General features: G+C 43.1%; 1 long non-coding RNA gene across 1 annotated transcript; it reads left to right on the forward strand.

Annotated features, from left to right (window-relative positions):
- On the forward strand, positions 468-24642 carry LOC110261167. The gene is made up of 3 exons (XR_002345004.1): positions 468-664; positions 19906-20076; positions 24377-24642. It is a non-coding gene; the product is annotated as an uncharacterized LOC110261167 (long non-coding RNA).

Below are 25706 nucleotides of genomic sequence, written 5' to 3' on the forward strand. Positions count from 1 at the left end.
CCCAACCCAACAGGTGACACCATGAGGGTGAGTGCAGGTTATGTCTGGATGTCCAGGCAGCCAGCAGTGATGGGGACCCTGTCTGGGGAGCTGGACTGGGTCAGGGGTGGTGATGGAAGGAGGAGGAGCAGCCCCCCTCCTGGAGAGACACAATGCTGACCACAAGAAAACACATGGACTCAGGCCACAGGCAAAAAGGAACAAGTCCACAACCAGGGCCTTGAGGACAGTGGTGGTGGTCATGGGCTCTGAAAACCCATTGGCTTGGGTTCAGGTCCCAGCCTCCCAGAAGGGCGACCTGTCCAGGCTTTCTGCTCCATTTTCTAATCAGTACAATGAAGACAATGGTTCCTCCCTCACGGTGAAATGTAAATGAAGAGTTAAATGCTAAAAATGAAATAGCGTGTTAATAGGATGCAGAGTGGGAGTAGAGGTAGATGTGTTATTCCTCTGCCTGGGTGAGCTGGGGCTGCCCCGAGAGGCCATTGCAGCCCCAGGAAGCAGAACTCACTTGGAACACAGAAGAAGGTGGGGTGTTCTCAGAAACACGAATGGTCCAGGACCCCACTTCATCCTTTCTTACTCATGCTGGTACAGGGAAGTACCAGCCACCAGCTTCTGCTGAAATGAGGCATCGCAGGCAGAGGAGGGAGGAAGCCGTGGGGTGAGTCATCACTGGGATGGTGAGCTGGCCGGTATGTCTGAGAACAGGCATGTGCATGCTCACCAGACAGGTGGGACCGAGAGAGGCAGTGGGGAAGCAGAGCTGGGAGGGTTTCGTGGTGCCAGCTAGTGGAGCCCCACTAGAGACTCAGAACTGAATGCGTGGTGATGAGGAGCTGGGTCCATGTGCTTCCAGCCTCATGTCTGACTGGCCCTGGAGACTGGCGGAGGTCAAGGGTGGTGGCAAGGATGAGATTGCTCCAGCAGTGGGGAGAGGGGGGCTGGAGGAGCCGTGGCCTCAGAAGGGCTCAACCAAATGTCAGTGCTGAAATACTAAATCTGCCAAGACTCATGATGGTGCCATCATGACCTTCTGGTACTAACTGATTAAGATAGGCTGGAGTTCCCGTTGTGGCGCAGTGGTTAATGAATCCGACTAGGAACCATGAGGTTGCGGGTTCGATCCCTGGCCTTGCTCAGTGGGTTAAGGATCCGGTGTTGCCGTGAGCTGTGGTGTAGGCTGCAGACGCGGCTCAGATCCTGCGTTGCTGTGGCTCTGGCGTAGGCCGGTGGCTACAGCTCTGATTAGACCCCTGGCCTGGGAACCTCCATATGCCGCGGGAGAAGCCCAAGAAATGGCAAAAAGACAAAAAAAAAAAACAACAACAACAACAAAAAAAAAAACCCAAAAAAGGAAAAACAAAAAAACAAAAGATAGACTGGCCAGGGTGCAGAGGAGATGTCCGTGCCTGCAAGGTCCCAGCCCTGTGTCCAGGGACCTGTCAAAGGGCTCTAAGAGGACATGTCTGTGGGTGCCCCAGGAAGTCATTTTTTTCCCTGTTTCTTTTTTGGCTTCCCTGAGGCATATGGAGTTCCCTGGCCAGGGGTCAGATCTGAGCTGCAGTTGCAACCTATGCTCCAGCTATGGCAATGGTGGATCCTTAACAGACTGTGCTGGGCCAGTGCTCCAGAGACGCCTCTAATCTGTCTGACACGGCAGAAACTCCTTCCAGGTAGTAATTAATACATAGAACTTGCGGAATGTTCCATTTCCAAGAGACACTTATAAAGCTAAATTTGTATTAAGGCAGTTAGGAAGGAGGGGAGGTTACAAAATAACAGAGGACTCTTCTGAGAAATGTAGCTATTTAATCACACACTTATGATGCTTGTATCAAGTACCCTTAAACTGACCTAGAAATCTAGAAAGGAAAAATACAAGCTCTACTTTACTTAAGTACATCTTCCCCTTATCTTTGGGTTGAGAGATGATTTTTTTTTTAATGATGCAAACTTCTCAATACATTTTTAGAATATTGACAAAGAAAACAGTTGCTAACAGCTATAAATCAACGCACAGCCTGGTTTCCTTCAGCAAAGCTGGGAGAAGATTTTAGTCACCCCATCATTCCCTACCTCTGCCCAAGCAAGGTCCAGAGAGGTCCTGGAGAGGTGCTTATATTCTTGCTTTGGCCTCTTGACCTCCTAAGCCCTCCCAACTCTTGAATAACAAAGGCTGAAAATAGGGTCCTTTCCCACTGCTGCAACTGGCTGCAACTATATCACCTAAACCAAGACTGAAGGATCCCCAGTAACCCGGTGGGAACACAAATGTTTATTTACTTTCTTTTTGGCCCATGACCTTGGCTTGCAGAAGTTCCCAGGCCAGGGATCAAACCCAAGCCATAGCAGTGGCTTAAGTCACCGCATTGATACTTCACTCCTTAAACCCACTGCACCACAAGAGAACTCCTAAAGTTTCCATATGCAAATACAGTCATCTCTGAAGGATTTGGCACAGATTTATTTATTTATTTATTTCCATTAAAATTTTTTTTAACCTGTAGACAGAAATTTGCTTAGACTAATGATGATTCTAAGAGCACCCCAAAGTTCACAAAGGACAAGGTTAAATAAAGCAAGCTCCACCGCCGAAGGGTCTGAAACAGACTGAGCAGATGCCTCCGACAGAAAACTGACATGTCACAGTCACCTAACCGTTGGAAGTCTAAGCCATTACAGGATGAAAGAAAACACATTTTGGCCTCTAAACCCTCCTGTGGAATTTGATTTGCACCTTAGTTTTCTAGTTCCTGCATTGCAAAGAAGAAATAGCAGCGTTCAGTAGACAGGTTTCACTGTGTACACCGACAGATGCACATCTTCATCAAAAGGTGCTGATAGCCAGACGCCTTCCAATGTAATCCCCAATCCACTAGCTACTAGGTTCATGCCGGGGCATCCTGGTTAGCCGCGTAGGCTCTGAGACAAGTAGGAATGAGAGCCTGAAGTCATTACTTTTATGTTTTGCAACATACACCAGGGGCATTATTAATAAAAGTAATATCGAGTTCTCATTGTGGTTCAGTGGGTTAAGAACCCAATATAGCATCCATGAGGATGTGGGTTTGATCCCTGGTCTTGCTCAGTGGGTTAAGGATCCAGTGTTGCTATAAGCTGTGGTGAAGGCTGGCAGCTGCAGCTTTGAATCAGCCCCTAGCCCAGGAACTTCTATTTGCTGCAGTTTGGGCCATAAAAATAAATAAATAAAAATAATATAATATTCAGATAAAATTCAAGTCCATTTTGCTTTCCTCTTCTAAATTGCTTTCTTCTGCTTTTCTCCCCAGAGACAACCCTGGATTGTATCTTCCAGGAAATGGCTCTATTTATTATGCAGATGTGTATCTATCCTCAGTATATAGTATTCGTTAAAGTTTACATAATTTTTATCATACTGTTTAAATTTTCTGCCACCTGTTTCTTTTTTTCTTCTCAATATGTTTTTGTGATCTATGTTAATAAGGTAAACACAGAGAGGCCAAGTTCATTTTTTTTAAAACTGCTATTTTAATGTTTTTGGGAATACAAATTTTATTTTTTATTTCCCTCTAATGGATTTTAGGTTGTTCCTACCTCTTCGTAGCTGTCTCTTTTTACATAGGACTTTCTACATCATGAGAATGTACATTTTCAGCTTTGCTGGATATTGATAATTTGACATCAAAACAGTTGTGTTCATTTTCACTCCTATTAGTAGAATATGCAACTTCCAATTTTCTACATCCTTTTTAATATCACATATAGTCAGGTTTGACATTTCATAGACAATCAGAGGGATATAAAGTGGTATCTAATTTGTGTTTCTCTAAGTATAATAAGGAGGATATTTTGTGAATTTCGTTTTTCTTTTCTCTTTCCTCTTCATATGTTTTGCCGATTTTTAAAAATTGGGGGTTTTGTTTTTCTGCTTATTCATTTTATTTCCTTATGTTTTTAGATGCTTCGTAATACATGTTACAAATATCTTCTCCTAGCCTGTGGCGTGTTTTTTTAAGCTAAACTTTAATTTTGCCATCATTTAAAAACTACAAGAAAAGTTCTATCTTTTTCTTTATGATTCATGCTCTTTCTGGCTTAAGAAATTCTGCTTAACTCAAGTTCTTGAAAATAATCTGCACATTTTTTTCTAATAGTATAAAAGTTTGGCTTCACACACTTTGGTCTTTATTCTTTCTGGAACTTCTCTGTGCAAAGAGTGTTAGGTAAGGATCTAATTTTATTTATTTACAAATATCTTTCTGATTACATGAACAATTCAGGCTCACTGTTAGAATTCAACTAGTTTCTTAAACATCAAAAGTCACCTGAAATCCTAATGCCCAGGAGAGCCACTCCTGATTTTTTCAACATCATTTATCGAGAGCCCCTGTTTACCTCTCTTGTTTATGACATAGCATCACAAAAGGAGAGGACATTCCAGCATTCAGGCCAACTTAAAGAATTAATACTAGAACATCACTAATTATCAGGGAAATGAAAATCAAAACCACAATGAGATATCATGTCATACCTGTCAGAACAGCCATCATCAAAAAGAACACAAATGACAAGTTTTGGCGAGGATGTGGAGAAAAGGGAGCCCTCCTACGCTATTGGTAGGAATGTAAATTGCTACAGCCACTGTGGAAAACGGTATGGAAGTTTCTCAAGAAACTAAAAATAGAAGTACCATATGACCCAGCAATTTCACTCCTGTGTATACATCCAAACAAACAAACAAAAAACCTCCACACTAACTTGAAAAGATACATGCACCCCAATGTTCATAGCAGCATTATTTACAATTGCAAAGACATGGAAACAACCTAAGTTCCATCAACAGATGAATGGATAAAGATGTATGTACACACACACACACACACACACACACACACACACACACACACAGTGGAATACTATTCAGCCATAAAAAGAAGAAATTTTGCCATTTGCACCAATATGGATGGACTTGGAGGGCCATCCTTAGATGGCTTAGTAAAATAAGTCAGACAGAGAAGGATAAATATGATATCACTTATATGTGGCATCTAAAAAAATACAAAAAACTAGAGAATATAACACAAAAGAAGCAGTCTCACAGATATAGAGAACAAACTAATGGGGGAGGGGGAGCGGTCGTGTAGGGGTGGGGAGCAGGATGCACAAACTATTAGTTGTAAGACAGGTTCAAGTACATACAACACATTGTACATACAACTCACTGTACATACAACACAGGGAACACAGCCAATAGTTTATAATAACTGTAAATGGAAGGTAATCTTTAAAAAAATATATGGAGTTTCCTGTTGTGGTGCAGTGGTTAACGAATCCGACTAGGAACCATGAGGTTGCGGGTTCGGTCCCTGGCCTTGCTCAGTGGGTTAACGATCCGGCGTTGCCATGAGCTGTGGTGTAGGTTGCAGACGCGGCTTGGATCCCGCGTTGCTGTGGCTCTGGCGTAGGCCAGTGGCTACAGCTCTGATTCGACCCCTAGCCTGGGAACCTCCATATGCCACGGGAGCGGCCCAAAGAAATAGCAAAAAGACAAAAAAATAAATAAATAAATAAAAATAAAAAATATGTAAAAATAACAAATTTTAAAAAAGGATTAATACTGGATCTGGATATAATTTATAGAATTTGAAATATCTGCTTTGGAGTTCCTGTCATGGCTCAGGGGTTAATGAACCTGACTAATACCAAGAGGATGCGGGTTCAATCCCTGACCTCACTCTTTGGGTTAAGGATCTAGCATTGCCGTGAGCTGTGATGTAAGTCCACAGACTCGGCTTGGATCTGGCGTTGCTGTGGCTGTGGCTGGCAGCTGCAGCTCCAATTCGACCCCTAGCCTGGGACCTCCCATATGCCTCGGGTACGGGCCTAAAAAAAAATAAAAAATAAAAGTGTGTGTATCTATATATAAACACAAAGGATGTTCAAGTTAGAACGTAATTCCCTCATTTCATTGAGCAGTGTGACTAAGTAAACAGTAAAAAGAAGCATCATGTGAGAAGTTAGGAATTCCCAGAAACAGCCAGTTCTCTGCAGTCTGGGGGAGTATAACGCTAAGAATTGCCAGTTTTTGAAACCGAGGCACAAGTCAGCGTCTCATAGCGTCATATTCAGTGTGCTAGGTTCATCTTGCTAAATGTTTTCAAATTAAGACCACCAATATTGCCTCTAGCAAATAACTTTAATTTTGTCACAGAAGTTTTCCGGAAAAGCAGAACCGGTTCCTAGAAAGGCTCTAATGAACTTGATGGAAGGTGAATGAATACCTGCACCACTCTATTTTGGAGTCATTTACCAAATGCCACTACTGTCAAGAAACAGGCCATCACATCCTTCCTCTGCATTCACGAATATCACCCTTCAGTATCTTAAGACTTGCTATTTGTCATGAAACTCATATGTAAATTCCTCTATGGTTATATTAAGTATACATTTGATTTTTGAATTAAAAAAATGATCAAGGGCATATATAGATCATCTTTGTCAGCACATAGGATTAAAGTTACTCAGCTTTTATGAAGAGGCCCTGCAACAAACATGGCATGGATTTCTGCATATATATCCAGCCATTACTAATTTCTGTGTCAAAGTGTTTAAAACTGTTATAAATGATTAGATGATTCAGTGTAGAGTTCAGTTAAAATTGCAGAACTAGAGGGGAGAGATGGGAAGTGCCACACAAGGGTTAAGTCCCTCACCGCAAACACAGCCGTGTAGCAGACATCAGAGTGACCCAGGCGGCTGGAGCACTTGGCTGGTCCACCACCCAGAGCTGGGAAGCTGTTTTCCTTGAGGACTCTACTCGGGAGAGAAGAAGACGTCACCTCTGTGTGTGTCTCTGAGACGACTTCAAGGGATGTTTAGTGGGGAAAGAATTTCCAGAGTATGTTTTTTTTCATCTCATCTGAAAGACACAGTGGTTTTCAACTAGCTTGGTGCTGTTACGACAGTCATTTCACCTGACCTCTTTTTTAAACAGGCCTAAGACAAGCCACTCTGCCATCTAAGCAGAACTAATGCTGTTACAAGAGCATGCAAATTGTAATTAAAAAAAAAAAATCCATAAGCCAGCAGTTTCTTTTGACCACAGTGGCTTTTTCCCTCCTGCTAGTTCTGCTGAAACAGCAGCGCTGCTGTGCACTATAAGACTCCAGCTCTGTGCTCCAATTTGTTGTTCCTCTGATGAGAACTGCATGTGAGGATGCTTGGTTTTGTGTGTGAAGGGCCACACATGCAGCAGGATTTCAAGTCTCTGAGGACAGGGGCCCCTCCCTCCTTTACATCACTTTTCGTTTATAGGATCCCACCCCAGGGCTGTCATGGGGGCTGTGTTATCGCCTGTTGAGTGGATGTGTGGTTGAACAAATGAGGGACTGAACAGAGAGCTCCAGTCTCCTGTGTTCTAAACCGAACAGTGCAAACTGGTCGGGATCCGTTTCAATCAAAGAGCAGGATCTGTGAGATGCAGAAATAAAAAGATGAGGATACGATTCCAACAGGAGCAGGCAGAGGCTGGAGTTCACCAGTTCCTTAGTGAAGGTAGATCAGATCTGTGTAGACATATGTTGTAGGATATATATGTGTGTGTGTGTACAGATAGTGGCTGCTATGTATGTAATTATACACAGTCATGTAATTATTTATTTCAATGTATTGTGTATAACGTTCACGGAGGATGTATGTATAAGTGTGCATGTATTATGTGTGTATACATGTGTATTTGTGTATATGAACATATGTGTATACATATGAATATAGAAGTATATATACATTTCAAAGAATTTGCATCAGACTTCCTCTCAACAACCACCTTTGTTTAGAAAAATACCTTGATTATCCACTTGGGAGTGGAAAGGCAGTCAAGTCATAGCTAAACCAATCCGAATCTAAACATCCGGCAGAGTTTGGGAGTCAAGAGAGAAGAAGGGAAAGAGGAGGTTCAAGAGGGAGGTGGGCTTTCACAGGCTTTGCTTGGGAAAGTCGTCATGGGGGAGGGAGAAGAAAGAGGCTGAATTCCAAAGCAGAGACAAGATGCCGACAAGAGAGATGCGAGTTCAACAACGGCAGGATTTTGCAACTGGATGTGAGAGCAAGTCTATAAAATCTCAAGAATTAATAAGTCAATCTGGGGAGACCATCACACCTCTCACAGAGCTTGGGAAGAAGGCTCAAGAAAATTTTAATTAAAATTTAAAAGTTGCTGGTACTTCAGTTTATGTCTCTGGGCGCCTTTAATCCTTCGCAGGGTGCGGATTGAGAAACCCTCTCTGCACCCCATCAAGCCAGTTCCTGTGGGATCTTCCTAAAACCCAGGGTGACAAAAGAGAACAAAAGCAAGGGGCTAAACAGAGACATGAAGCCCACAGCCTCTCCCAGGGTTAACAATAGGTTTTGAGCTAGCAAGACGTAATTAGTGGTTCCCATGCTGAGTCTGGGCAGCCGCAGCCCTGCCCACAGACTGTCCGTGATGCGGACCTCAGCCCCACAGGGCTCCCCTTGGCAGGGAGGCGGCAAGGGCCGGCCTCCTGGGACAACTGTGGGCATATGGGTGGGTTAGTCTAAATGGCTCCAGCCGACAGTGGTGTCCTTTCCCCAGGGCTCTGTTAGCTCCTCCACTAACACAGCAAAGTAACTGTCCCTTGTAGACAGAGATGGTCACCAGCCCTGTTTTACAGATTAGAGGACTGTGGCATCAGCTTGCTCAGCACCAGCAGAGCAGGATTTCGGGTGAGGAATTATGATTTCCCCGGTTGGGCTTGGTTCACTGGACACCATTGTCCTTCTCTACAAAGGGTGTATTGTGAAATGTTTACAAAAGCACTTTTAGGAAGAGTTCAGTGTCTATTTCTATCTTGGTGAGAATGTGGGTGAATCTATACGGGGTGGCAGGGTCCCTGGGCAGAAGGGGATTAACACTTGCTCTGTTTCCAGGACCAGGCTCCTCACCTACATCACCTGCACCCCTTTGAGAGACACAGCAGCAGCGATGAAATTTCTGGGGTGAGGCAGTGTTCGTAATTTAATAGGACAGGTAGACAGGGTATGCATTTGTCAAAAGGCATTACTTCAGTTTGGGCTTTTCATTCTTTTTTATTTTTACTGGAAAAGAAACAGAACCATAAACAGATTGAATTCTGGTCAGTGATATAGACACTAGAGTGCTTAGCTGTAAAATCTTCTTATGTCCAAAACTTTTGTTTCTTGATTTTTCTTATCATTTTTTGGGGGGCCACATCTGGGGCACGTGGAAGTTCCCAGCCCAGCCATGGAACCCACCTAAACCACAGCAGTGACAAAGCCAAAACCCTAACCGCTAGGCCACCAGGGAATTCCTGTGTGCTTCTTGATGATATTCATTCTGACAGGTGTGAGGTGACATCTCACTGTGGTTTGGATTTGCATTTCCCTCATGATTAGCGATGTTGAGCATCTTTTCATGTGCCTGTTGGCCATCTGCATGTCCTTTTTGGAAAATATCTATTCAGGTCTTCTGCCCATTTTAAAATTGGGTTGTTTTTTTTGATGTTGAGTTGTATGAGCTGTTTATATATTTTGGATATTCACTAGGTTATCTTATTTCTTTTTGTTTTTTCTTCTTAGGGCCACACCTGCAGCATATGGAAGTTCCCAGGCTAGGGGTCACATCGGAGCTGCAGCTGCCAACCTATGCCACAGCCATAGCAACACCATACCAGATCCACATCTGCGACCTACACCACCGCTCATGACAACCTGGGATCCTTAATCTACTGAGCAAGGTCAGGGACTGAACCCCCATCCTCATGGATACTGATTGGGTTCTTAACCCACTGAGCCATGACAGGAATTCTGGTTGGTTATCTTTTTGTTTTGCCAATGGCTTCCTTTGCTGTGCAAAAGCCAAGTTTAATTAGGTCCCATTTGTTTATTTGTGCTTTTGTTTCCTTTGCTTTATGAGACAGAGCCAAAAAAATATTGCTGTGATTTATGTCAGAGAGTGTTTGGCCTGTTTTCCTCTAAGAGTTTTATGGTATTCAGTCTCATATTTAGGTCTTTAATCCATTTTGAGTTTATTTTTGTATATGGGGCCAGAGAATATTCCAATTTCATTCTTTCACGTAGCTGTCCAGTTTTCCCAGCACCACTTATTGAAGAGACTGTCTTTCTCCATTATATATTCTTGCCTCCTCTGTCATAGATAAACTGACCATAAGTGCATGGGCTTATTTCTGGGCTCTCTGTTCTGTTTGCTTGATTTATGTGTCTGTTCTTATGCCAGTACCATACCGTTTTGATTACTGTAAGTTTATAGTATAGTCTGAAGTAAGGGAGCATGATTTCTCCAACTTTTTTTCCTCCTCAAGACTGTTTTGGCTATTTGGGGTCTCTTGTGTTTCCACAGAAGTTTCAGAATGATTTGTTCCAGTTCTGTGTAAAATGTCATTGGTATTTTGACAGGGATTGCACTGAATCTGTATATTGCCTTGGGTAGTATGGTCACAATAAATTCTTCTAATCCAAGAACACAGTATATCTTTCTTTCTGTTTGTGTCCTCTTTAGTTTCTTTCATCAGTGCCTTATAGTTTTCTGAGTACAGGCCTTTTACCTTCTTAGGTATGTTTATTCTTAAGCATTTTGGGTTTTTTTTTTTTTTTTTGATGTGATGGTAAATGAAATTGTTTCCCTAATTTCTCTTTCTGATACTTTGTTGTTTGTGTATAGAAATGAAAAAGACTTCTGTATATTAATTTTCTATCCTGAAACTTTGCCAAATTCATTGATGAGCTCTAGGAGTTTCTGGTAGGATCTTTAGGATTTTCTATGTATAGTATCATGCCATCTACTAACCATGACAGTTTTACTTCTTCTTTTCCAATCTGGATTTCTTTTACTTATTTTTCTTGTCTGATTGCCATGGCTAGGACTTCCAATACTATGTTGAATAAGACTGGTGAGAGTGGGCATGCTTGCCTTGTTCCTATCTTAGAGGAAATGCTATCAGCTTTTCATTGTAGAGTATGATATAAGCTGTGGGCTTATTGTATATGGCCTTAATTATGTTGATGTATGTTCACTCTATGACCACATTCCAGAGAGTTGTTTTTTTAATAACAACAATAAATGGATGTTGAGCTTTGTTGAAAGCTTTTTCTGCATCTATTGAGATAATCATGAGGTTTTTATTCTCCAGTTTGTTAATGTGGTATATTACATTGATTGATTTGCAAATATTGAAAAATTCTCACATCCTGGGATGAGTCCCACCTGATCACACTGTATAATCCTTTTAATGTATTACTGGATTTGGCTTGTTAATATTTTGTTCAGGATTTTTGCATCATGTTCATCAGCAATACCAGGCTGTAATTTTTTTTTTTTTTTGTGATATCTTCATCTGTTTTTGGTATTAGAGTGATGCTGGCTTTTCTCTCTCTCTCTCTCTCTCTCTCATAGAATAAGTTCTGAATTGTTTCTTCCTCTGCAATTTTTTGCAATATTTTGAGAAGGATAGGTTTTTGTTTTTTTTCTTTTCCTTTTTACAGCTACATTTGTGGCATATGGAAGTTCCTGGGGTAGAGGCCAAATCAGAATTGCAGCTGCCAGCCTACACCACAGCCATAGTAACACCAGATCCAAGCCACATCTGTGGCTTACGCCATAGCCTGTGGCAATGTTGGATCCTTAATCCACTGAGTGAGGCCAAGGATCAAACCTACATCCTCCTGGACACTATGTTGGGTCTTAACCCTCTGAGCCATAGCAGGAACTCTGAGAAGGGTAGAACTCTTCCCTAAATGTTTGGTAGAATTCACCTGTGAAGCCATTTGGTTCCGGACTTCTGTTTGTCTGAAGCTTAGTTTGAAATGTAGCATTTTTAAGATTAATTATGGATAGATAGGGGGATAGTTAAATGGATAGACATGTGGTATAGCAAAATGTTAATTGTGAGATCCAGGTTAAACATGAGTGTTCATTGTATAATTCCTTCAATGTTTCTGTATGGTTGACATTTTTCATAACTGAATGTTAGGGAAAAAAGTGGTACTGGAGTTCCCTGGTGGAGCAGTGGATTAAGGATGTGGCATCGTCACTGCTGTGGCTTGGGTCATTGTTGTGGTGTAGTTTGATACCTGGCCTGTGAATCTCTGCATGCTGTGGGCGTGGCCAAAAAAAAAAAAAAGTGGTCTTAACAGTTGGTATCAATCTGGCAGCTATAGAAGGCCCTGAAATCTGAATGTTCTGAAACAAAACATTCCAGTCCGGCCAGTTTTATAGTCATGTAAGTAAAAGGCCCCCCTTGAAAGTAAAGAAGGACAACACTGCTTCCAGTTGAAACTGTATTTCTAATATGCAGGGCTCTCCCCTTTGAACTTGTGTCATGTGCTTTCCCAGGACACAGGGCACCCTCCTCATCTTGGCAGCATCTGAATCCTATATCAGCATCTTCTCTGGCTTGGGAGACCCCACACTCATCTGGATTTTCTCCTAACTCTCTAGGGCTATTTTCAAACTCTGTTATTGATTCCTTCTTCTTTGCCTACTTTTTCATGTAGAGGTTTCTTTGGGTTGGGTTCTGGGCCTTCTAGTCTTTTCCATGCACTATTTCTCCCAATGTGGTCTCATCCCTTTTTCCTGGATTTTAGTACCGTCTCTAGGATGACGTCTCCCAAAGTGACAGCTCCAGCCTAATCCCCTTTTCAACAATGGACTCATGTCCAGATGACTCTTTAACATCTCCGCTGGGATGTCGCCTGGTGTCCCACCCTGGGAAATCTGTGTCTGAACTGGTGGAACACCCCCCACCTGCTGTTCAGCCCCTGCCAGGGGCTTCTCATTCCCTCACCTCCCTGCCACTGCCCTACAGTGGCCACCACCTGTTGTGGACTGCCAGGTGCCTCTGAGCCTACCTCCACCTGAGATTCACTCCACTCTAAACACAAAGCTGCCAGCATATCTTTTAAAAACAAATCATGTTTCTTCTCTACTTAAAACTCATCTATGGCTTGTCTCTGTGGTTGGGACAAAACATAACTTTTTTTTTTTTCTTTTTAGGGCAGCACCTGTGGCATATGGAAGTTCCCAGGCTAGAGGTTGAATCAGAGCTACAGCTTCAGGCTTACACAACAGCCACAGTGATTAACGAACCTGACTAGTATCTGTGAGGATGAGGGTTTGATCCCTGGCCTCACTCAGTGGGTTAAGGATCTAGCGTTGCCATGAGCTGTGGTGTGGGTGGTAGACGCGGCTCAGATCCCGCGTTGCAGTGGCTGTGGAGTAGGCCGGTGGCCACAGCTCCGATTTGACCCCTAGCCTGGGAACCTCCATATGCCACAACTGTGGCCCTAAAAAAGACCGAAAAAAAAAAAAAAAAAAAAAAGAGAGAGAGAGAAGGCTTTTTGAGAGAAACTTCCTGCACACACTCCCCCTATCTGAACTATAGCTCACCATTATCATCTCGTAAAGCCTTTACTTGACGAGATGTTGGTCGGCCTCTCCTGCTAGACTTCAAAGTCTGTGTGGGCAGGCAGCCAATCTGCTTGTTCAACCCTGTGTATGGGGGACACAGCCCCTGACACAAGTCCCCCCACACAGGAGGGGATCCGTTTTCATGCTTATCTGCTGGGTGAACAGATGACTATGCCTCAGGGAGATGCAGGTTGAAAGCTGATGGACAAAGCTGCAAGTCAACAGGGGCACCTCGGTCAATAGGACATGTGTAGCCCACCCCACAGCTGTCGCCCTGTTGGGTGTAAGCATGCCAGGCACGTGAGCCTGTCCTAAATCTTTCCTGCCCCCACTCCATTCCCCACAGGCAGGTGAAGAAAGAGCAAGACGGAGCATCTGCTACTTCAGATCCCTGCTAGAAAGACTTGCTCTTCCTCATCTGCACACAGGGAGTATTGGGGCACCGTCTGCAACCCCACGGAAGTGAAAGGCAGAGCGCATGAACTCAGAATCATGGTCGGTCCTCCCCTGGCTCTGGAACCCATCAGATGAGGACCTCATGTGGAGGTTTTATATTTCAGAACCTTCACAGGCCTCACCGATGTTATACAGCTATTAGGGCACAAAATGAGCTAATGTAAATGAAAGTGCTTCTGATGCTTTAAACCTACGACAACCACGTAGGGGTGGGTCACTGTGTGGTGTGAAGAATGGTAAAATATTAAATATAATGATTTTGCTGTTGTTGTTTTTTTTTCTTTTTAGGACCACATCTGTGGCATATGGAAGTTCCCAGGCTAGAGGTTGAGTTGCAGTCGCAGCTGCTGGCCTACACCACAGCCAAATCAACGCCAGATTTGAGCCACATCTGTGACCTACACCACAGCGTTCAGTGGCCTGGGATTCCTTAACCCACTGAGTGAGGTCAGGGATGGAACCCGCATCCTCATGGATACTAGTTAGGTTCTTAACCCACTGAGCCACAACAGGAACTCCTGATTTTGCTGTTTCTGAGCCACAACAGGAATTCCTGATTTTGCTGTTTTTAACAATGAAATGTGCTAATATGAGTTGTCTCACTAATTGTATTACCATCAGGATAATGAGCAACTTGATATTCCTTCCACTTTAAGGAAGATATTTAATTATAGATAGGAACACAGAAGAAGTGACCTAAATTCAGAAATATTATTTCCTAAATCAGCTATTCACGGTTAAGATTAACTTACACAGAACTTAAATTGTGTGAGCATTCAACAGACCTACAAGTAATAATTCTCCAGGTTATGCCATACTAAAATCTAAGTTTTTCTTCAGAGTTACATACTACTTTTATAACAAAAACATCCTCACTTTCCTGTTTGTAAAAGTAATATATATTCATAAAAATTCAAAAGATGTGCAAATATAGTAAATGGCAAGAAAAAATCATTCATCGATATCTTCTCTTTATGAATGTCAAAAATGTTGTAAAAATAAGCAAGATTTCCAAGTAATTATAAACATGTCTTTTTCTCTTTTTAAGACCGCACCTGCTCTATATGGAAGTTCCCAGGTTAAGAGTTAAATTGAAGCTGCAGCGGCTGGCCTACACCTCAGCCACAGCAATGGAATCTGAGCTCCCTCCGCGACCTATGCCACAGCTTACAGCAATGCCGGATCCTTAACCCACTGAGCAAGGCCAGGGATTTTACCCTTATCCTCATGGATACTAGTCAGGTTGTAACCTGCTGAGCCACAACAGGAATTCATAAATATTTCTTATAACAGGCATCACTTTATGAGAATTTTTAAATCTCTCATACATGCCATTATTTCAAAAGACTGTTTCCACACTGCAAAAAAATACATTTTCATTTATGATACATTTCTAACTTAACAGCTATTAGTTCTTTTATGGAAAATGGCTTGCTGATATGCATTTGAGATGATTCTTTTCAGCTGAACCATAAGAACTAGAATATCCATTACGAATTTTAAGAGCTTTACATCATGTAGAACAACTAAGATATATAGAAATTTTTGGAGCTCCATTGTGGCTCAGCAGGTTAAGAACCCGACTAGTACCCATGAGGACGTGGGTTTAATCCCTGGCCTTGCTCAGTGGGTTAAGGATCCAGTGTTGCTGAAAGCTGCAGTGTAGGTTGGGGAGGCAGCTTGGGTCTGGTGTTGCTATGGCTGTGGCATAGGCCGGCAGCTGCAGCTCTGATTTGACCCTTAGCCCAGGAGGTCAGGAGATATATATATATATATGCCATGAGTTCAGCCCTAAAAGGGAAAAAGCAAAAAGAAAAGAAAGGAGAGATAGAAATAGCAGTGGGAAAGGACAGAAGGAGCCACAGTATTTCTTAAATGTTACATGGAAGGGGCAAGAAACAAAACTTAATGGCATATGTGAAATTTGCAGATTTAAGTACAGACATTATGATGTATCTTACTGCCACAAGGAATAGCCAAAACATTACTAATTTTAAATGCTAGGCTGTCAGCAAGAATGACGCTGAAATCCAGGGATGTTCCAAGAAAAGGCAGAAACATGCCTGGAGCACTGAGTAAACTTTTAGGCTGAATTCATGTGAGTTACTGGACAAGCCTGGGTTTCTAAATTCCTTTGCAGGCTACGTGTCAGTAATAAGGAAAGGGCTACTCCTGTTCTATATCGCCACCTAGTGGACAATGATAGCCATGCCGTGGTGCACTTGCTTCTGAGAAGCTTATTAGCCGTTGACTAAGGAGCTGATGAACATTGTTTGGGACACAGAAGATGAAATCCCCTTTGAGTTTTAGTTTCAGTTTGGGCCTTAAAATGTCTGTTTAGTGATACAAATCGGGTATTTCATAATCTTTGATCAGCGCGTAGTAAAAAATAAACCCCATTTATAAGCTGCATCTCTTCCTCTTTTCAAGAATTAAAAATGCATAAGGATGTTAATATTTCCGACAAGTTGCCATTAATAATTTTTAAAATATCCTTTTTTGTCCTCCTCCCCCAGCTCTTCCTACCTACTTCACAAGTCTTTGATACCAGCTGAGGCAACCTGACCGTATGTTTTAAAGCAAAAAACAAATTCAGGTCCCTTTGCAGTGTATTTCAAATGTGGTAGCAACATGCAAGTGGATCCTAACATCAATGCGGGGGTTGGGTCCAGCATTTAAACATAAAAATATCCATTTTTCATTTTTTTGAGGAGTCTCCATACTGTTTTTCATCACAGGATTCCACTTACAGGAGAAATTCAGAATAGTCCAACACACAGAAGCTGGAGTGGAGAGTGGTGGATGCTGAGGGGAGGGTGGGGCGGGCGAGAAATGGGGAGATGTTCAAAAGGTCAGGTTTCAATTACATGAGATGAACAAGTTCTGAGATCTGCTGAACAGCAGTGTGTTTGTAATGAACAACATACACTTGAAATTGTAAGCGGGTAGATCTCATGTCAAGTGTTTTTAACACACACACACACACACACACAAAAGGCTTGGTGTTTCCACTGTGGCTCAGTGGAAATGAACCCAACTAGTATCCATGAGGATGTGGGTTTGCTCCCTGGCCTCATTCATTGGGTCAAAGGACCCAGTGTTGCCATAAGCTGTGGCATAGGCTGCAGATATGCCTTGGATCTGGCGTTGCTGTGGCTGTGGTGTAGGCTGGCAGCTGCAGCTCCAATTCAACCCCTGGCCTGGGAACTTCCATGTGTCAAGGGTGTGGCCCTAAAAAGACAAACAAACAAGCAAACAAAAGATTATTCAGGAAGACTATGAACAAAAAGAAGAAAGAAAAGACAGACTAGATCAGAATCTAAACATCGTCTTGCTTCTCACACGTGCAGTGAGTGTTGGTTGCTATGTGAAACTTCTGTTACATGCGCGTGTGTTGTGTGTACTGGGGAATGAGGAAAAGCACTTTTCATTCTGTGGCACAAGTTCAAAAAAGTTCAAAAGCCTCTGCTCTGGTGTTCTAAAAAAAATCAAATGAAAGCTAAAATCTTTGTTGTATTTCAAATGAATTGGGTTCCCTATATGTAAACATACTTCTCTGTTTCTGAAAAAGGTGGTTTAGACGCCCTGAGGCAGTAAATGAGCTGGCACAGGGGTGGAACTGCCCAGTGTATTCCTTCTCTTTGATGTGAGGATAAAGGGGGACTGATCTGGAAGGCCCCCACCCCCATGAGGTGGCACAGCCTTCGGAGCAGGTCGACTGGTACTGAATTCCAGTGCAGACATTGCTCACTGCATGTCAGCCCCTCTGGCCTCAGCGTCTTAATCTGAACGGAAGCTGTTAGTTCTTACTGCGGGGAGCTATCATGAGAAACATGTGAATAAGATGGTGTGCCCACCACATGCAGGTGTACAACCCAAGTAGCCAACAGAAATAGCAAGTTCTGAACCCAGACGCCTACAGTCAATTAATCTTTGACAAAGGAGGCAAGAATATAAAATGGGGGAAAAAAATCTCTTCAGCAAGTGCTGCTGGGAAAACTGGACAGCTGCATGTAAACCAATGAAATTGGAACACACCCTCACACCATGTACAAAAATAAATTCAAAATGGCTTAAAGACTTAAGTACAAGACAGGACACCATCAAACTCCTGGAAGAGAACATAGGCAAAACATTCTCTGACATCAACCTTACAAATTTTTTTTAGGTTAGTCTTCCAAAGTAACAGAAATAAAAACAAAATAAACTAACAGGACCTAATCAAACTGACAAATTTTTGCACAGCAAAGGAAACCATAAAAAACCCCAAAAAGACAGCCTATGGAATGGGAGAAAATAGTTTCAAACGAAGCAACTGACAAGGGCTTAATCTCCAAAATATAAAAACAAGCATACAACTTAACAGCAAAAAAACAACCCTGTTGAAAAACAGACAGAAGACATGAAGACATTTCTCCAAAGAAAACCTATGGATGGCCAACAGGCACATGAAAAAATGCTCAACGTAACTAAATATTAGAGATTAGTTAGTTGTATCAAAACTACAATGAGGTACCCCCTCACAACAGTCAGAACGCCCATCATTAATAATCCACAAATAACAAATGCTGGAGGGGGTGTGGAGAAAAAGGCACCCACCTTCACTATTGGTGGGAATGTAAATTGGTTAAAGCACTATGGAAAACAGTATGGAGGTACCTCAAAAAACTACATATAGAACTACCAAATGACCCAGCAATCCCACTCCTGGGCATATATCCAGACAAAACTTTCCTTGAAAAAGACACATGCAACCATATGTTCATTGCAGCACTATTCACAATAGCCAAGACATGGAAATAACCCAAATGTCCATTTTGACAGATGATTGCATTAAGAAGATGTGGTGTATATACACAATGGAACACTAAAAGAAGAAAGAAAAATGCAAAAACATATTGCAAAGAAACATGGATAAAACAAAAAAAAAAAAAAAAAATTATTGTAAGTGAGTAAAAAAAAAAGCTTAAAAGAGAAGAAATGCCATTTGCAGCAACATGGATAGAACTAGAAACTCTCATTGTAAGTGAAGTAAGTCAGAAAGAAAAAGACAAATACCATATGATATGATGTCACTTATGATATCATATATGATATCACTTATACCTGGAATCTAATATATGGCACAAATGAACCTTTCCACAGAAAAGAAACTCATGGACTTGGAGAACGAACTTGTGGTTGCCAAGAGGGAGGGGGAGGGAGTGGGATGGACTGGGGGTTTGGGGTTAGTAGATGCAAACTGTTACATCTGGAGTGGATAAGCAATGATATCCTCCTGTGTAGCACAGGGAACTATAGCCAATCATTTGTGATGGAACATGATGTAGGATAATGTGAGAAAAAGAATGTATATGTATATGTATGACTGGGTCGCTTTGCTGTACAGCAGAAATTGACAGAACATTGTAAATAAACTATAATAAAAATAAAAAATAATTAAAAATGGAAATGCTAAAATTGAAAGACCAGGGGAAAAAAGAAACAGCAAGTTCTGGAGTTCCTGTTGTGGCTCAGCTTGTTAAGGACCTGATATTGTCTCTGTGAGGATGTGGGTTTGATCCCTGGCCCTGCTCTGGCATTGCCCCAACTGCGGTGTAGGTCGATGGTTCCAGTGTTGTCCTGGCTGTGGCGCAGGCCCCAGCCATGGCTCCAATTCACCCCTGGCCCAGGAACTTCCATATGCCACAGGTGCAGCTGTAAAAAGAAAAAAAAAAAAAAAAAGACAGAAACAGCAAGTTCCACTGACACCATTTCAAATAGTTTTTGTCTTCCTTATCACCCTAGATTTTTCTTAGAATTGCAATATCCCTACAAGAATTTAAAACCTACAGTGGAGCCTGAATCCCAGTAAGGATTGTTTTTTCTTCAGGGCAGTGCAATGAGAGCTGAACTCTGCACTCTCTGACTCTGTTTATGACTATGTTTAACTTATTATAATTACATTGGAAGTGTTTTTCTGGTTTGTTTCTTTGTTTCTTAGTGCTTGCTTTATTTTACAGAGAACGTGGGTCTCTTGTGGGTTTTCTTCTCAACGTGGGATTCCATCCTGGGGGAGTGACCACCCAGAACAGAACCAGGGTGCTGTGTGAGCAGAGCAGGCCCAGGGAGAAGTTTCGACCCAGCTGCAAGAGTTAAATTGAGCTATAATTGACATATAACATTAGTTTCAGGTGGGCAACATCATGCTGTATATTTGTAAATATTGTGAAACCCTATCTCCTCTTGGCCTGCAAAGCCTAACTTTTCTTTTTGCTTTTTCGGGCCACACCGGAGGCATATGGAGGTTCCTAGGCTAGGGGTCAAATGGAAGTACAGCTGCCAGCCTATGCCACAGACATCGCAAATCAGATCTGAGCCATGTCTGCGACCCACATCACAGCTCACGGCAACGCCGGATCCTTAGCTCCCTGAACGAGGCCAGGGATCTAAACCGCAACCTCATGGTTCCTAGTTGGATTCGTTTCTGCTGCACCACGACGGGAACTCCAAGCCAGAAATATTTACTATCTGGCCCTTTACAGAAAATTTCCTGACCCCTAATTTGGAATCAAAGAATTCCTTTTGCATTTTTAAGAGCAGTAATTTTTTTTAATGGCCACACCCATGGCACATGGAAATTCCTGGGCCAGGGATTGAACCCATACCTCTGCAAAGACCCCAGCTACTGCAGTCGGATTCTTAACCCATTATGCCATTTTTTTTTTGCATTTTTAATGAGCAGTAATTTTGTATTTAATTACATTTTTTTTATTTTTGGCTGCACCCTTAGTATAAAACTTCCCAGGCCAGGGATCAAACCCGTGCCACCATCAGTAACAATGCTGGATCCTCAGCCCCCTGTGCCACCAGGGAATTCCTATAAATGCTTTAGTAATTTTTTTTTAAGAGTGCTTCATCTTACATAGCATATCAGTGGAGTTAGTTTATAATCCTGAATTTCAAATTTTTTATGCCAAAGCATTTATTGCAGTGATTTAAAAAATAAATAAATCAGAAGTTCCCAGTGCAACAGGATTGGTGAGGTCTCTGCAGCACCACGATGAAGTATCAATCCCCAGCCTAGCACAGTGGGTTAAAGGACCCTGCATTGCCACAACTGTGGTGTGGGTCGTGGCTCGGATCTGATCCCTGGCCTGGGAACTCCATATGTCTCAGAGTGGCCAAAAAAGAAAAAAACATAAACAAACCAGCTGAAACCTCTAAAAAATGGTACACGGGTTACAGAGATATATGCAGGAAAAATGGTAATAAATAAGTACTTTAAAATGTTGCGTATGTCACTTTATAGTCTTTTACTTGCCCTATTGGCTACAGTGCTAGGAATTTTTCATATTTCCCTATAATAACTGTTGGCAGAATTTTATTATGATAGACTGCCCTAAGTAAATAAGCAGATCCAGGTGTAATGGTGGCCAGGATCATTATCACTTCGTAGTACTAGGAAGTGACAGATGAAGATTCATTCAGTTTGGACAGTGAGTCTAGTTATCATCCGTAGCCTCACATAGTTATGCAGTTTTTTTTTGGGGGGGGGCACTCCTACAGCATATGGAGGTTCCCAGGCTAGGGGTCGAATTGGGACTATAGCCACCGGCCTACACCACAGCCACAGCAACTAGGGATCTGAGCCGCATCTTTAACCTACCCCACAGCTCATGGCAACGCTGGATCCTTGACCCACTGAGCAAGGCCAGGGATCGAATCTGGGTCCTCATGGATGCTAGTCAGATTTGTTTCTGCTGAGCCATGATGGGAACTCTCAGTTATGCAGTTTTCTCTTATGATGAGAACTTTTGAGATCTGCTCTCTCAGTAACTTTCAAATGTGCAGCACAGTGTGCGCTGAGGTCACCACACAGCACATTCCATCCCCATCACTCATTTGTCTTATAACTGGGAGTCTGAGCCTCGGACCCCATCCTCCTATTTCACCTGCCTGCCTGCGGCCTCTGGGCCCCCCCAGGCCTCACTCTGAACCCCTGAGTCCAGCTTCACTTTATGCCGCTTCCCTTCAGCAGGCTCCCTCCTCAGCCCCTCCTCCTCCCTTCCCCAAGGGAACCCGGAACTGACAGTCTGTCCCTAAAAACAGCACCTGGCTTGCCCTCTCAGGGGGTGTCCTGATGAGGAAGTAAGAAACCCAGGAGAACGCTAAAAGAAGGGGGTCACGCCAGCGCCAGATGTTTTCATGTTGTGAATCCATTCACTGGATGTTGGGAACGTGGAAACTGGTAAGGCTACTCCAGCAGGCCACCTTAGCAAGTAAGCAAACCTTGTGAGGCCTTAGTTTCCTCATCTCTCAACTGTGGATAGTAGTACCTCCCATTCCCAGGGGGCTTTAAGAATCAAAACATGGGAAGTTCCTGTCCTGGCTCAGCAGTAAGGAATTCGAGTAGTACATGGCTTGATCCCTGGCCCTGCTTGGTGGGTTAAGGATCCTGCGTTGCTATGGCTGTGGCTGTGGTGCAGGCTGGCAGCTACAGCTCCTATTCCACCCCTAGCCTGGGAACTTCCGTACGCCGAGGGTGCGGCCCTGAAAAAAAACTAAGACCAAAAAAAAAAAAAAATCAAAACATGCAATACAGGTAGACATGTTGACACAGTTCCCAGCCACAGCAAATGGTTGCTATGGACTGAATGTTTGTGGCCCCCCGACCCCACCACACCATCCAAATTTGTGGGACTTCAGGGTCTCTCCAAGGAGATAGAACTCCAAGCCTCTGGCCAAGACAAGAATTACCAGACCTTTATGTCCCCACCTGTTTCATTGTAATGTCCCCTTCTCCACCTTGAGCAACCTGTCCTACTCCTTCCTACTCCCTACTAGGAAAGTTATGTGGCCCACTCCTCACCTCACCCCTATCCCCATATACACTCCTTATACACCCCAACCAAGTATATTGTAAGACCCCTCTTTCCCCAACCAATCAGCAGGTCAGCAGGTATATCTGAGACCTCTCTTCTCCCTGGACTATAAAAATTGGCACAACCATGTGCCTGGGGTTGGTTCTCCCTGATCATCAGGAAGTCGTCTTGCTATGCTAGCAGCATCTCCTATCGCAATAAATTCTTTTTTTTTTTTTTTTTTTTGTCTTTTGTCTTTTTAGGACTGCACCCAGGGCATATGGAGATTCCCAGGCTAGGGCTTGAATTGGAGCTGTTGCTGCCAGCCTACGCCAGAGCCATAGCAACACCAGATCGGAGCCACGTCTGTGACCTACACCACAGCTCACGGCAACGCTGGATCCTTAACCCACTGAGCGAGGCCAGGGATCAAACCCACAACCTCATGGTTCCTAGTCGGAGTCATTAACTGCTGTGCCATGACGGGAACTCCTCTTTTCACCTCTTTCTATGAGTCTGGAAAATTCTTTTTCCAACCTGTGTCCATGAATCCTGACAAGATTCACGAATTGAAGCCTAATCCCTGGTGTGATGGTATTAGGAGGCAGGGCCTTTGGGAGGTGATAACATCATGAGGGTGGAGCCCCCATGAATGGGAGTAGTGCCCTTATAAGAACAGACACAGACACCCCCCCACCATGTGGGGACACAATGAGAAGACTGGCAAGAGGAATTTCTCCAGACACCGGTTCTGCCAGCACCTTGTTCTTGAACTCTTAGCCTCCAGATCTGTGAGAATAAATGTTGCTGTTTAAGCTCCCAGTCTTACACAACCCCCAGTAGTACTTTTGTTATAACATCTGAAACTATGACGATGACCAATAAAGACAAATGGTTGGTATCATGGTATTGCCCCCGATTTTATGTCTTCAAAGGACCATAAAGGCAGTCCTTAAAAAGTTAAGAAATTAATGTTTTCCTTAACTTAAAGTTAAAATTGTATACCTTATAAAACCTGTGCCTTGTGGGAAAATGGGAGAAAAGCAAGAAATTTGGGGCAGAGAGCCCTTTTGGTACTCTCAAATCCCACCATATAAACAACTACCTGGGTGTGTACTGCTCTGTATCAGAGTCATGAATTTCCACATTTCCTTCAAATTTGGCTACATAGAGTGGCCAATGTAATGACTTCATGAACAATCCATTGTTTGGTGGGGTTTTTTTTGTTTGTTTTTGCTGCACCTATGGCATGTAGAAGTTCCTGGGCCAGGGACTGACCCTGTGCCACAGCAATGACTTGAGCTGCTGCAGTGACAATGCTGGGTCCCAACTCACTGTGCCACCGGGGAATTCAATTTTTTTTTTACATCAACAATCTTTTCAAACTATAACTAAGCAAGACCCTTCGAGGCCTTCCCAGAGTGGATCCCCACTCATGTCTTCCGCCTGCTTTTTTGTCTATAGAAAACTCTTGGTCAAAGAATCAATTTAATCAGAGAAGTGAGAAAATACAGAGAACAAGGAAAACTAGAAAGACAAAATAATAATAGTTTAGCCATTCAACAAAGTCAAGGACTTTTAGTTCTTCCTCAAGGACTGTAGATAATATTCTGTGCCTGTGTCCTTGAAGCTGTTTTGCAGGTGCTGAAGCCCCCTACCAGGTGGAAGAAGTCAATGGTATACTGCCCACAAGAACCTGTAGACCCCAGGCCAGTTGGAACCGAAAGGTTGATGATGCTGACTCCTAATCACCCTGTCACACACCAATCAGGAAAATGTCCCTGAGCTGATCACTCCCTGCTCTTTGAACATTGTTAAGACTTCTTACTACCCCCCAGAGGGGGAAAAGTCCTTGAGGCACTAGCCTGCTGTGCTCCCCTCTTTGCCTGCAATTAAAGGGACTTTTTCTGTTTCCTCCAGCTCTGTCTCCGAGTTTCTATTTGGCATCTGTGCAGAGAGGCAGCCGAGATTTTGGCAACAAAACCATGGAGGCTGCCTATTGCTCTACCACTCTCACTACAGCATGATATGCTCACCCCGTAACTGCCTTCCCCTTAGTTTGAGTCTTGCTCTCAGGGGCTTGGAAGCCATGGAAGGTGGGGGAGGTGATGTGCCCAGAGGCCTTGGTGGTGAGGCCCTGAGGGAGGAGGCGGGAAGCAGGGAGAAGGAGTGCTGGAGGGACCACTGTTCCCTCGATGTCCTGACACACACAGTGAGTGTCACTCCTGTTGCTCAGGCTGTGCAGTGGAACATGGTAAACGTTCCTAGTTGCTGACCTTCAGCTCCCGGAAGATCATTAGAAGAAGCCACTGAGCAAGCAAAGCTGTTTCTAGACTTATTGCAAAAATGGACACCACCACTTTGATGGGTTGAGCTGTGTCTCAGAAGGAAAAGTTCAAGGAAGAATATCTATAGGGTTTTGAGGTCTGGGCTCACGCTATTGAAGGTGGGTCTTTCGAAGCAGAGGTTGGACTGGGTTGGGCACAGTTTGTGACATGATGGCTCAGGACTGGAGGACACAGTGAGGTGAGGGTCTGAGGGAGTGAACTGGTATCTAAGGATGGTTTGTTCAGGTAAACAGATTGGTCACCTGAATAAAGTCATTTGCAGGAATTTTCTGAAGCAAATAGTGAAGTTATTTATTGGTCTACAGCCTTATCTTCTTGGGCCAGAACTTCCTGGAACAACCAGTTGTATCACACTGACAATGATGGACTCCAGGTCTCATAATTATCTGTTTAGTTAATGTGCACTTGAAAATATATAACTAGCACCTCAGATGACTAATCTTGAAAATGATATTGTTTAGGACAGTACAGAAGTAACTTAAATGTAAAGTGAAGAGCTGAGTTGATTCAAAGAAAAAGAATAGTGAGTTCCCATCGTGGCTCAGTGGTAAAGAACCCGACTATATCCATGAGGACATAGGTTCGATCCCTGGCCTCACTCAGTGGGTTAAG

The sequence above is a fragment of the Sus scrofa genome, chromosome 6, assembly GCF_000003025.6.
Source record: "Sus scrofa isolate TJ Tabasco breed Duroc chromosome 6, Sscrofa11.1, whole genome shotgun sequence".
Taxonomy (NCBI): Eukaryota; Metazoa; Chordata; class Mammalia; order Artiodactyla; family Suidae; genus Sus; species Sus scrofa.